This window comes from Mirounga angustirostris, unplaced genomic scaffold (genome assembly GCF_029215605.1).
Source record: "Mirounga angustirostris isolate CCGP_5_RB_7025 unplaced genomic scaffold, mMirAng1.0.hap1 SCAF_5, whole genome shotgun sequence".
Classification (NCBI taxonomy): domain Eukaryota; kingdom Metazoa; phylum Chordata; class Mammalia; order Carnivora; family Phocidae; genus Mirounga; species Mirounga angustirostris.
In genome coordinates this window covers 81,549,611-81,562,759 of record NW_026991713.1, presented here as the reverse complement: position 1 = coordinate 81,562,759, position 13,149 = coordinate 81,549,611, and the positions used below count along the sequence as shown (strand labels likewise).

The following is a 13,149-nucleotide window of genomic DNA, read 5'->3' as shown; positions in this document are numbered from 1 at the left end:
ATCATAGATACTATACTTAATTAGCACAATTGCCAAAACATAGCCATGACCAAATGACCAGTTTTGTAGAGCTGAGCGTTTCCTTTTACTCATAAGGAGCAATTGTTAATGATTATTAAGGATTAATCACAAAGGTGATGAACAAGAAAACTTTCTGCAGTGTTTCTTTCTCCTCTTTTGCTTCATATTTTTCCCAAGAAAAAATATTTTCTAAAAATGTCCTTGCACCATCTTCCAAGAATGATAATCCAGCTATTGCTACTATAAATTATCAATAGAAGTGAAAAGTTACCACAGTAAAGATTATAAAACAATAAATGAGAGGGTCATTAAACAAATCCATTTGAAGAATAGTTCAGCCAGATAAGATTAAATTCTTTCACAATAAACTAGTATCCACATCATTTTGCTTTATCAAATGTTAGCTGGAATAATATTAGTTACTATTTACTAAGCGTTTATTTATAGGCATTATGCATGGTATTACATGAATGCTTCTTCACTCAAGTCTCAAGATTATCTTATTAAAGGGGAATTTTTATCCCCACATCTCAGATAAAAAAAACTGAGGCACAGAAAGACTGTCCTACAAGTTGAGGAATCCAAGTCCACCACGGTCTGAAACTCCAAACCACTATTCTGCTCTCAGCCATCATTATATAATACAGTGATTACGCTTACTTTGGCTTAAAATTCTCAAATATTTCACAAGGAAATTCTCCTTAGTAGTGTTCATAACTTTAAACTAAGCTCTTTCAAGTCAGTATAACATGCAAAATACAAATTTAGTTACCAGACTTGAAAAATATATCAATGATGACATAACATTTGTTATCTCATGAAAAAAAAGTCTGAAACAAGCTATCTGATTCAAAATACCATTTTGATTATGGAACAGGAGGTTATACAAGAAGCTAGGGTTGAGCAAAGCCCTGAGAGCTGGGTCTTGCTGGGATCTGAGGGTAAGTCAGGACATAAGTAGCAGGACACTTTTGACTAATTTGTTCTATGCCTCTTGCTCTTGCTTTGTCCCACTGTTCTCAGAAATGTCTTGGCAATGTCTTACCTTTTAAAATGTTGAAAGGGACACTTTGGGGGGGAAAAAAAAACTGCTCTTCTTTTCCCCCTTAGTCATATGTTTGAGTGAGGTCTGAATAATTCTGACCACAAAAACTGCACTGTATTGTAATATATTGCCTTCTAATAGTTTATTCTGGATTTAAGAGGTCAAAAGAAAAATCTTGCCTTTGCCATGTCCCCAGACCCTTCTCTAAATTTAATTAATATATATTTTATCAAGGGATAGGAAGAAGGCTAAGATTTTCATCCCCAATGCCTGAGACACCAAAATGATTCTATGCATATCTTACCCTTCACCAAAAAAGACCCTTAAATACCACTGAGACAAAAAGACTGTCTCCTTCACCACACTTCCATCTATCCTCAGTTCTATTTTTAAAACAGAATATTCACTCATAATAACACTAGATCTTTACCTCACCGTATGGAAAATAAAGGTAATAGAGCGAAAATGGAAAAGACAGTGCAATTGTCTAGAGACAAGGAAAAGAAGGAAGAAAATAAAGATGGAAGGGAAGGAGACAGAATCTTTTTGTTTAGTCCACACCGTCTGGTAAAGTTAGAGGTTTGCTTCAAGATAAAATTACCTCTTTCAGTACTCAATGGTATTTTATTTCTATGCAACTTCCTTCTCAAATAGGTTAATTACAGAGGCAATTAGTCTAGCTACACACAGGATGTCACTATTCCCTTATATAAATAGAACTAGCACACATGTTTCAGGCAGAGAAAAATATCTGTAAAGACCAATTTCAAAATGTAATAGAAGTTCTGGGTTGAGAGATGCTATTTTGCCTAGTCTGAGTTAAACTTCATTGTTTTCACCATTCTTGTTTATCGAGCACCTTTATGTTTTATCATTACTGTGGAAGTTCTCTACATGAACTAGGAAGGTCTGCTCAACTCAGAATAAAAAAAAAAAAATCCAAAAAGGAGAGGTATCATGGCACAAGGTAACTGAACAGGAATAAGTTAAGGCCTTCTTATTAGCAAGGCAAATGGATAGGAAAAAGGGAGCTGGAACTGAAAAAGCTAATTCTGTATTAGTTTAAACAAATGTTCTGACCTATAGAGCGCCTAGGTTTTTTGTGCAAGTACTTTATTTTACATATTCAGAGTTTGGAAATTAGTGACTACTGCAGTTCTGAGAACCAAAGTGTCCATTGCACGAGAAGCACTTGAAGCGAGCTTCTCTAAAAACCGATCTGTGCAGATCCGGATAGCGCAATCCAGTCTTGGTGTCACACATGGAATTCACAGGAGAAGTTGTCAAGTCACTAATAATGGCATCCATTTTAGCCTGAAACTTCTAACTACTGATTATTGCTTGTATGTTTATCAACACCAAAGTGATAAAGTGCTTTTCAAAAGAATGAATTGCTGTATCTGGTACCGAATACATATTCATAGAGGGCACTGTCCTCCTTGATGGTAGCTACCCAGGAAGGGTAGGGGGACATGGCAAAAACAAAACTGCAAATTTAGAGAAGGGTCTGGGGACATGGCAAAGACAAAACTGCAAGACAGTAATGACACACGAACATCTGTGGTTCATTAGCCTGCTTGTTTACTGTGGCAATAGTGAAAGCAAGGTCCTGGGGTCAGATCCTCATATTAACCAGTGCATTCCTTTCTCTTCTTTGGCCATTGATTATTTTTCACTCACTTCTGACCAGCTGTCTCAAATAAGACTTGCCCTTGGTCATAACAGGGCCTGAGCAAGAGATGCAGTGACCATTAGTACAAGAAAAAGAAGTTCAGGGCACCTGGGTGGCTCAGTTGGTTAAGCGTCTGCCTTCGGCTCAGGTCATGATCCCAGGGTCCTGGGATCGAGCCCCGCATCGGGCGCCCTGCTCCATGGGGGTCTGCTTCTCCCTCTCCACTCCCCCTGCTTGTGTTCCCTCTCTCACTGTCTCTCTCTGCCAAATAAATAAATAAAATCTTTTTAAAAAATTAAATAAAAAATTTTTAAAATTTCACGAAAGTGGTGCCTGGGTGGCTCAGTCGTTAAGCGTCTGCCTTTGGCTCAGGTCATGATCCCAGGGTACTGGGATCAAGTCCCACATCGGGCTCCCTGCTCTGCGGGAAGCCTGCTTCTCCCTCTCCCACTCCCCCTGCTTGTGTTCCCTCTCTCGCTGTCTCTCTCTGTCAAATAAATCAATAAAATCTTTAAAAAAAAGAAAAAGAAAAAGAAGTTCAAGTCCTACTTCCTACTAAATGACGGCCCCACTAGATTCTTTTCACACATGAAGCACTACATATTGCTTACAAGCCAACCTGGCAGTGCATGCTTCAACCCCGCATCTCTCGGCCTGGCTCCGAATCCTGACTCCACCTTCTACTAGCTGTTGAGTCACAGCAAGTTACTCAATTTCTCTTTCTCTCTCAATTCCCTAAGCTGAAAAACGGGTTTAATAATAGTACTGGCTTCACGAGATACTTAGGAGGCTTAAATTAGATGCTACATGCAAAGACGAAAAGCAGTACCTGGCAAAAAGAAAGTCTTCAGTTAATGATAGTTACTCTAAGTATTCCATACTGAACAAAAAGTGATGGGCTTTTTCTGATATCACGTGTGTGTGTGTGTGTGTGTGTGTGTTTAAATCTGGAGGTCTTGCATTTAAATTTAACCTCCTTCAAGACAAAGCAGAATTTTAAATAGTGGTTAAGATTCTACAGGATCAGTGAACTGAGGTTTGTAAATCCCTCTATCTGCACAGAATCTTCCCATAGTGTAGGCTGGGACAGCAGTCTCTCTGGGATTTCAATCCAGCTTACCTGAGTGGATTGCAGCAGCAATGCAGACATAGGCTTCCCTCTTCTAAAATGAATCCAAAACTACTGCTGAAGACACGGGAATGGGTAGGGAATGGAGTGATCTCCCTTCCAGAAGACGCACAGTGCCACTGAGAACTTCTGAAGTAACTTTTTTTTTGTAAAAGATCATTGGCTTTATTGCTTCTATTTGACCTTTTATGCCTTATTTCCTCTAGGGAGTTTGTGAGTGGGTGAATAAGTCAGCTTTGCAGCTAGGCAAATAAGTTGTTTTGACTATAGTGCCTACAAATATAGAGATATCTGCATATGCATATTCTTTCCAATGCATGCACCAGGATAGCTCCAGAAAGTATGACAATTAAAAATGTATTGCAGAAGTTATAAAGGAGCAAATTAGGATATTTCCTTCAATGTAACAGCCAAATAAACAATGTTTGCTATTACAAGTCACACACACACACACACACACACACACACACACACCCCACTGGTTTCAGTCTCATGATCTTTTCACATGGGATTGCCTGCTAAGATTTAGTCTTTTGTGGAGCATAGGAACCTCAAGGTTTTAAAATTACTGATCTTATATTTTCAGCCCCTGCAACAGCTGATGTGAACTGGCTTCATGGGTAACCAGATTGATTGGGTAGACAGTAGTACTTAAGAGGGCATGGGGGAAGGGAATCAACTGAAACAGCCTACAAAATGGACTATAAAATCACTATCAGAATAGACACTATAAACACAATAGAATTCTTCACAGCCCAGTTCTTCTTTACACAAATTAGGGCATAGAACAACAATTCAAATCAGCCCCGACGCCAGGACTGTGTGATCAGGTAAGCAGTCAACACCAGGGCTTAGCAAAAATTGCTATGGAAGCTGGTCAGTTATATGGCCTTTACTCCTTGCCCTCTAACTCAACATTTTAGATGAGTTTGGTATTTAACAATTACTTAGATATAAAATGACCAGTTATTCAGAGTTTTTTTGTTTTTTGTTTTTTTTCAACTTCTTTAGGATCTTAGAAAATCACCATGACTCTTCATGGTAAAAAATGAGAGCTATTAGTGTAACAGCATTACACGTATTATAAAATGGCCTCGTCTACAAGCAGAATCAAATGTTTTGTAAAACTCCATTCCTCAAACACTTCATTCACAGAAATTAAAAAAAAAAAACTAAACATTTTTATTTCTATACATACAGTACCTATTGATACAAAAAATATACAATTACATAGCTGCTAATCTATTAATTTTAATGTTAATCTATTACTACTTTTACCTTTATTTAATATTATGTGATGAAAATTTACCTGTGAAGTGGTATCTAACTAAATTTTGCCGAATTGGTTTTACTAATACTTTTCTCCTGTTTGCTCTGCTTTTTCCTTTTCTCTCTTTGTTGGCTCTTGACTTTACTGGGCAAAAAATCATTTAGATTGATCTTTTTACTACATATAGTTTCAGTTTCCCCTCTCATCCTTTCTTCTTTCTGCCATTACCCCTGGAAGATAGCCAGAAGCCATGCTGGAGAGGTGCCAAGATGTCCTGTTCTTGTAGAGCTCGAGCGCCTCTGTGTATATCTCTGCTAGGCTTACCTAAGTCACCACTTAGAATATTGAGTAGAAAGAGCAGGTTGGAATAGTCAGCACTTATAAGTCAACTGGTTACATGATACAAAAATATATAGCCAACTTCAGAATTTATAGCAATAACATTTATGTATCATGTTACTCCTAGAACAATCCAATTTATAAAGTGCCTATTGTGTATACATAAGGAATAATCATAAATCATTTACATTAAACAGTGTCAACTAGCAAAACACAACTTTCTCCCTAAATTCTGCACACTAAGATTAACGAGGTTTTTGAAAGGAAGCACACTAAAAAAAAAAAAAAAAAAAAAAAACCAACTCTGATTCATCCTAGGTGGAGAACATATCCATATAAAGGAGCAGGTGTCTGTAGTATGATTTAGAATACCTATGGAACATCTCTGGAAAACATTAACTTTCTCTGAAGTAGAGAGCTGTCCACGAAGTAAGCTGGGAATGTGGCAAGAACTCAAGTCTGTCACCAACTTCAAGCTTTCTTTTTGTTTCCTTCTCAGTAAAGAATGGATTTAAAACAAATAAACAGAGAAAACTTTAGGCCCTATTTGACCAGTTGTCTGACATGTTTTCATCTACAGGCACTCTTAGAAAACGTGGGAAAGATTATGTAGATTACCTGCTTTGTCTCTGACTCCTAGTCGGAGAGAAACTCCAATCAGTGACCAAAGCTATCAAAAGTTCTAAAGTGAAACTCAAATATGTATGTGGATTTTCTCCTGTTCACCGCTTAGCTTATTCCCTATTCAGACAGGCAGCTGTCTTTAGAAATGTATGCTCTGGGGTCTCGGATTAAACCCATTCCTTCTCCTTAAAAAGCCCTTAAAATAGATAATAGGGAATGTTTTGACTGTTCACGTCTGTAAAAGCATTTACTCTTATCTGAAACTCACACCTACACAGCTGAATTCGACACCATGTAAAAAAACAAACAAACAAACAAAAAAACCCAAAAAAACAAAACACAGTATGGATTGCTTTCACAGTATTTTGGTCCTCTATCTTTTGTCTTTAGAAAAGATTACAGGAGTGACACTTTCTTCCTGCTTTAACTCACAGCCTTAAAAATATCCATCGATTTGTTTTAGCCAAAATGGAAGAATAACAACATTTTAAATTATATATTTTTAAAAGTTTGTTCTTTAAAAAAACTCATTTCTCTAAACTCTACTGATGACAAATGTGACTGGAGAGAAGCAACTCCTTATCTTGGTTAAATCTAAAATTGAATCTGAAAAACAGAGAAATGTATAGCAAGAAAATCTGTAAACTGGTTTTCAGTGAATGAACTACCTGCTGTTTCCTATTCACAGATAATTGACACTGTGTAAAGATATGCTGTAATCTAGAAAGCAAAACAAAACAAAAACCCCATATATACACGGAGTGGTAACAGATCGAATAAGAACAAACTTTTCAGTTGAAGCAACAACTGGTGGTAAACTGAGGTTTTCAAGAGTTTTTAAAAATAACATGTCTGTGTGGAAAGCCAGATACATTACAGCCTTTGCAGAAATATTTTGAAAAGTGGACACCCTCCAAACAGCTGTAGCATTTCAGTAGCATTAGTTGATAGAGAAAAATATAATGTCTTTCTTCACAACCGAGAATGCCAAACTTAACAAGGAACAGTGACAAATCACTTTAGTCACAAGTAGAAGATTTGGGTTAAAAAGCTTATCCATTCATGAGGAAGAGTGTTAAAACCTCAGAGGGTTTTTGCTTGTGTGAAGAGACAAAAGGTGGCACAGTAAACCCAACTTCAATTAACATGTTTATTCTTTTAAAAATATCTGGCACTCATGGAATTCCTTTCCATTTTTGAGTAATATTTTGATTCACTTAAGAAAAACTCCTCTTGTGTTCAGAGATGCAACTTAGAATCCCAGGCTAACTCCTGCCTGTCAATAAACTGAGAAATCTAGGTAAAAATAAAGCATATTTATGACTGTTACCTTGGCAGTTGCTATGTCAGTGTCCACCATCATTAAAAGACTGTTTTCTAACCAATATTAATGAAAAGTACACAATCACTCTGTAGGCATTTTTAAAGTATCCACATTTTCCAATGATTGACCTGTACTTTCTACCAATTTTCTTAAGATTTCTCAATCAAAAATAATTTTTAAAGAAACAACTGACATCACCAACATGTTCTAAAACAAAAAAATATAGCTAAAAAGAAAAAAAAAATCAGCAAATCTACAGATAGTTTGGGCTAGTCATCAAAAGGATATTCTTTACAAATCACTTTCATAGACCTGATTAATATCTTTTTCCAAGTAATAATATTTATTTTTAAATTTCTTTGAGTGCAGTTGACACACAATGTTACCTTAGTTTCAGGTATATAGGTCAGTGATTTCACAGGTTTATACATTATGCTGTGCTCACCACAAGTGTGGCTGCCATCTGTCCCCCTACCTTGCTATTACAATATAATTGACAGTATTCCTTATGCTCTGCCTTTTATTCCCTGATTAATACTTTTTTTTTTTTTTACTAAATTGAAGGGATTTAGGATGCACATAAACACAGGCCCCCATCACAATAAAAGTTGTTGAACCAACACTGGAAAACTTCTTTTTATCCTAATAGAGGTCTTCTGACGTTGCCAATTTAAAGTTTTCACCGCGAATAAAAGATTTTGTCTCTTTTCCTCATACACAATAATAGTTACAGAAACGCCTTCAAGGTGAACCACTCATTTCTACTTTAGCTAACAAGAAAATATAACTTCTTTTTCATTCTTAATTTAATATTATCACTTAAACAACTAGCTATAGATTGCATGCATTTTGTGTCTTTTTTCAGGAAACAATCTAAGTAAAAACACATTTTCCTGGATGGCTGTGGATATCAATGCTGGTTTTCATTTATTCCAGAAGGCATTGATTCATTGTTACTTTTAAGAGTTTCTTAATCTAGAATCCATGGATTGCTAGGAAATCTACAGTTTTCTGGAAATATACGCAAAATTTCATGTGTATATACCCATTGTGATTTTTCTTCTGACAGCAATTTATTTTATTTATTTATTTATTTATTTATTTATTTTGCTACCTAGCATATATACACCCTCTTTCTGTTAAAAGTACCCCCTTTACCTCTGGGAGGCAATCCCAATGCCTAGCCCATGGAAAGTGATAAAGATGACTCTCTCTCTTGCTCCAAGAGAGGTGTGCAGGATTAGTCTGTGACCTAATCAAAGCCAATTAGTACAAAGAGACTTTTGATAGGGCTTCTGGGAAAGAGACTCTCTTTTTCCTATTTGATCTGAATGAAACATGAGAGGATGTCCATGCTGAAACAATTCTATTGCCACCATCTTCCTCCCAAGTGAAGCCAAGACTGAAGGTGTCTTAGTGGAAGCTAAGAAATGGAGAGAAGCTGCGTCCTGCTTACATTATTTTAATGCAGAAGTTAGCTCTTTGCCTAGACTTTCCATGTTTTAATAAATAACACACGTACCTGCATGCACATTCACACCATCTTACTCCCCCACATACGCACATACTCCTTCCTTCTTCAGCTTAACTGCTACTGTCTCTGACCTTTATTATCTAATAAAAATTCCCCTCTCTGTATCTTTACGTCTGTCCATCCTACCTGTCTACATTTAGTCAAAATCATATACCATATGCTGTTTCTTAATTTGGTGCACAGGAATTTGGTCAGTTTTCCAGTCCTTTTCTGTCAAAGTATACAAGTACAGGATTGTCTTCCAATTTGGGGGAGCAGCGAGGGAGGAAAACAGATTAAAAACGGAAGATTCAAATAGAGAGCCATGTTGTAAATTTCATCAAGGATGGAAAAAATTGAGATTTTTATTAGACATATACAGAAAATATATTTCAGTCAAGCAAGTATCTTTAGCATAGATTAGGAGGAAAGGATTTTTATGCATTTTAATCTCCATTCCAACCAGACTTAGCTGACATAATTATGGGGCCCCTAAAAGTAACTGCTGGGGTTTAGAAGCACTTGCCACTTCTTTTGAACTGGCTCTATAAATGCCAAGAGTGAGTATTTCAGATTAAATGAATAGATTAATAAACATCTTTAGAATATCCATCATTAAGGTTGATTTATGTTCTATTGCCAGCAGTAATTCAAGGAAATGTCATGCTATTCAAAAAATATTTCATGTCGTTCTCACCATTTTGTCAGTGTTATGACACCATGTAAGTATGACAGTATCTATATTCTTTTGCTGTTCTAACCATACTCAAAAGCCAATAGATATTAAACCACTTTAAGTTTACATGGGCATCAGCATAAGAATCACTCATATTTTTAACTCTGATGAATGGCCTTTCATTTATAAATTTATAGTGTATCCATAATTTCTTTAGGGAACCAAAAGGTTCATTCAAAAAAATTGCCACAACATTTATCTATGCAAAGATGATGGATACGGTTTATAAAATTAAATGCTTTTAAAAATTAAAATCATATTGAAAAAAAAAAGGACATGTTTTTTTCTTGGGTTGCTCACATTTTAAAATGATCCCAACTGCACTCTCAGCACTTATAATGCTTACTCTAGATAGCATATTAATATATGTATTAAATAGGTCTAAATATATCGTTGTTAGTGGACTACTGGACATCAAGTTCACTTAAATTTATTATTTTATTTTCTAATTCTATTCCTCTATATTAAGCTATAAAATATATAAAGTATAATTGGGAAATAATATTTCTTATTTATATTACTGCATTTGCTGTATTTATTTCTTCAGGACCACTCCCAGCATACTTCATGGTGTACGGTAAGCATGGGCTATTATAAACTATAACTTAAATAAAGTACATATTTGCCAAAAATCAACATTAACTAAACAAGGATTCCTATTTTATCCCAATATGGACTTTGCTCAATTGGAGAAATCAGTAAAGTAAGAGAAAATGAAAGGTAAAAATGATCATTAAAGTAACCAATAAAAAGCAGAGTATCAACATTACAAGTGTGAAGAAGAAATGCATATTGTTGTTATGTATGATGTGCTCTGGTAGCATTCCTATTCTCCCTTCATTTGCCCTCATGTACTATGAAAGTAGGAAATGCAGACAAATCTCAGTGCTATGTCTCCCCCACACACACACACAAAGGCAAGGAAGTAAAACTATTTTTTAAAGATCTATCCTATTATTAAAGAATATATTAAAAAATTGAAGCTGAGTTTATTTTTTTTTTAAGATTTTATTTGTTCATTTGAGACACAGAGATAGAGAGAGAGAGAGCATGAGCAGGGGGAGAGGCAGAGGGAGAGGGAGAAGCAGGCTCCCCGCTGAGCCAGGAGCCCGATGTGGGGCTCTATCCCAGGACACTGGGATCATGACCTGAGCTGAAGGCAGACACTTAACCATCAGAACCACCCAGGTGCCCCTGAAGCTGAGTTTAAATATTTGATTCAGTTAAAATGAACAACAACCTCCAAATTACTAAATTTATCATTAGCATCCAGTCAAAAAAAAATTTTTTTTCCAAATGCTTGTAAAATTCGTAGGCAAAATATTTCTTACATATTACACTTCCTCTGTTCTGCTTAAAACTAACATAATATTAAAAAATAAATAAACAGTTTACATACCCCAGTGGATCGCTAGCTCCTTGTGGACAGGAACATATTTGTCATCATCTTTGGGTCACCAGGGGCCAGCACAGCACCTGAGATATAATGCATACCCCATAAATGTTTTTGAATTAATTAAATGATACAGTGCTGACTGGAATCCACTTGGAAGGTATGAATTCAATGGCATAACCATTCTATATAGCAATCCTCTTCCTCTGTATCCTGCATTATTAAACTATCAGTGCACATTCTTATACATTTGAATGACAACTTTGTCCTGAAAACAATTCTCAAGAATAATTGCTTCTAAATGCTTGTTACATTATATATTCTTATTGTCCTTTGGTTTTGGTGGAGGCAACAGAGTAAAGTCTTTGAGATCATGTACTTTTGAGTTAGGCTGACATCAGTTTAAATCCTGGTTCCACCACTGACTAATTTACATGGTCTTGGGTAAGTCTCTTAATCGATAAATCTCAGCTTATCTTTAAAAGAAAAATAATTATAGCATCATTCTAATAATGTTCAAAAAATTAAAGGAAACAATGCTTAGCACACTGCCTGACACACAGTATGCCCTCAATAAATGATAACGACTATTTGCATTCATTTCTCTTTCCCTCCCTCCTTTTCTGTGTGGTGAAGAGTTAACCTTATGCAAGGAAAGATCTGGCCTTTGTCTTTGGCTACTGAGAGGTGATCTCTAGATCCTCCAAATGTCATATCTGGCAAGAGTGTCTTTGCTTGCCTGAGAGCTTTGGCCACAGGACAGTCAAACAGAGTGATTTTGGATGGAAGCTTGGGACCATGCAGTATCAATTTTGCCTCTGGAAGGAACTGAAGACTAAAGGTATCAGCCCAACAGTGACATCCAGGAGGGGCTGGAGACTAAAGGCCAGAAACTTGGACAGTATGTGATCACATCCCATTAAAAACTCGACACCAAAGGCTCAAGTGAGCCTCCCTAGTTGACAATGCTCCATGCATACTGTCATATTGATGCTGGGAAAGTAATGCATCTGACTCTATAAGGAGAGGACAATGAAAGCTCTGTGGCTGGTTCTTCAAGCCTCAAACTCAGACTCAGCCTTAGCCTTACACTTATCAACTTGAGACTCAGCCTTACATACTTTTTCCCCTGGCTGATTTTAATTTGTATTCTTTCCCTGTAATAAACTATAACTTTGAGTATAATCTGTTATAGTGAATACTTCTAGCAAATTGTCAAACCTGAAGGTGGTTTTAGAAACCCCTCAAACTTGCAGTTGGTGTCAGAAATGAGGAGTATGTGGGAAAATGTGCTTGTAGTTGACTGAGTTTGTAACTGACTAATTGTACAGTTAGTTAAACTCTTGTACCTTCCTTATTTAAATCTAGAAATCCCCAAAACTTTATCATTCAAGTTAACAAAGTTCTTACTATTAAAAATCACTTTGAAGTGATGGTGTTTATGTATAGATTATATGGTATTGTTTTTATTTTTCTTGCACAAACAATAAAAACCACCCCCACTGCCACACCCCCAGTAATAAATATAGAAATGTTTTGTTTGGTTTTGGTAATGTGAATGGTAGGAATATTCAGAAGTGAATGAGTCACAAACAAGTAAAATTTCTAAAGAATAGTAATAGTAGGGGGCACCTGGGTGGCTCGGTTGTTAAGCGTCTGCCTTCGGCTCAGGTCATGATCCCAGGGTCCCGGGATCAAGCCCCGCATCAGGCTCCCTGCTCAGTGGGAAGCCTGCTTCTCCCTCTCCCACTCCCCTTGCTTGTGTTCCCTCTCTCCCTGTCTCTCTCTGTCAGATAAATAAATAAAATCTTAAAAAAAAAAAAAAGGATAGTAATAGTAGATCTGTCAAGGTCAGATGTTAGAAAATTAGCTTCATTAAAAGATGTGCTAGTTTTCAAACAAAATATTAATTAAATCATACCTTTATTTTTGCTTTCCCTAAGATGCTATTTACAACTTGTTGTGTTTTTTTTTTTAATGTTATAAATAAAGGTTTGGTAGGTGGAATTTAAGATGCTCCTCCCAAATTCTCCTAATTGGGAAACATGCTCTGCATAGTCCCTAGAAATGTGAATATCATGGA

General features: G+C 36.3%; 1 protein-coding gene across 12 annotated transcripts in view; it reads right to left on the bottom strand.

The window, feature by feature from the left end:
- SOX5 (SRY-box transcription factor 5) overlaps nucleotides 1-13,149 on the bottom strand; it is a 1,012,222-nt gene that overhangs the window by 812,323 nt on the left and 186,750 nt on the right. For 6 of the 12 annotated variants that reach the window (XM_045873750.3, XM_054507149.2, XM_054507147.2 and 3 more), the window contains one exon: nucleotides 11,073-11,149. The exons of the other annotated variants lie outside the window; for them this stretch is intronic. The gene's annotated coding sequence lies outside the window, so the exon portion shown is untranslated. The remainder of the gene's footprint in view (nucleotides 1-11,072; nucleotides 11,150-13,149) is intronic. 12 annotated transcript variants of the gene reach the window in all.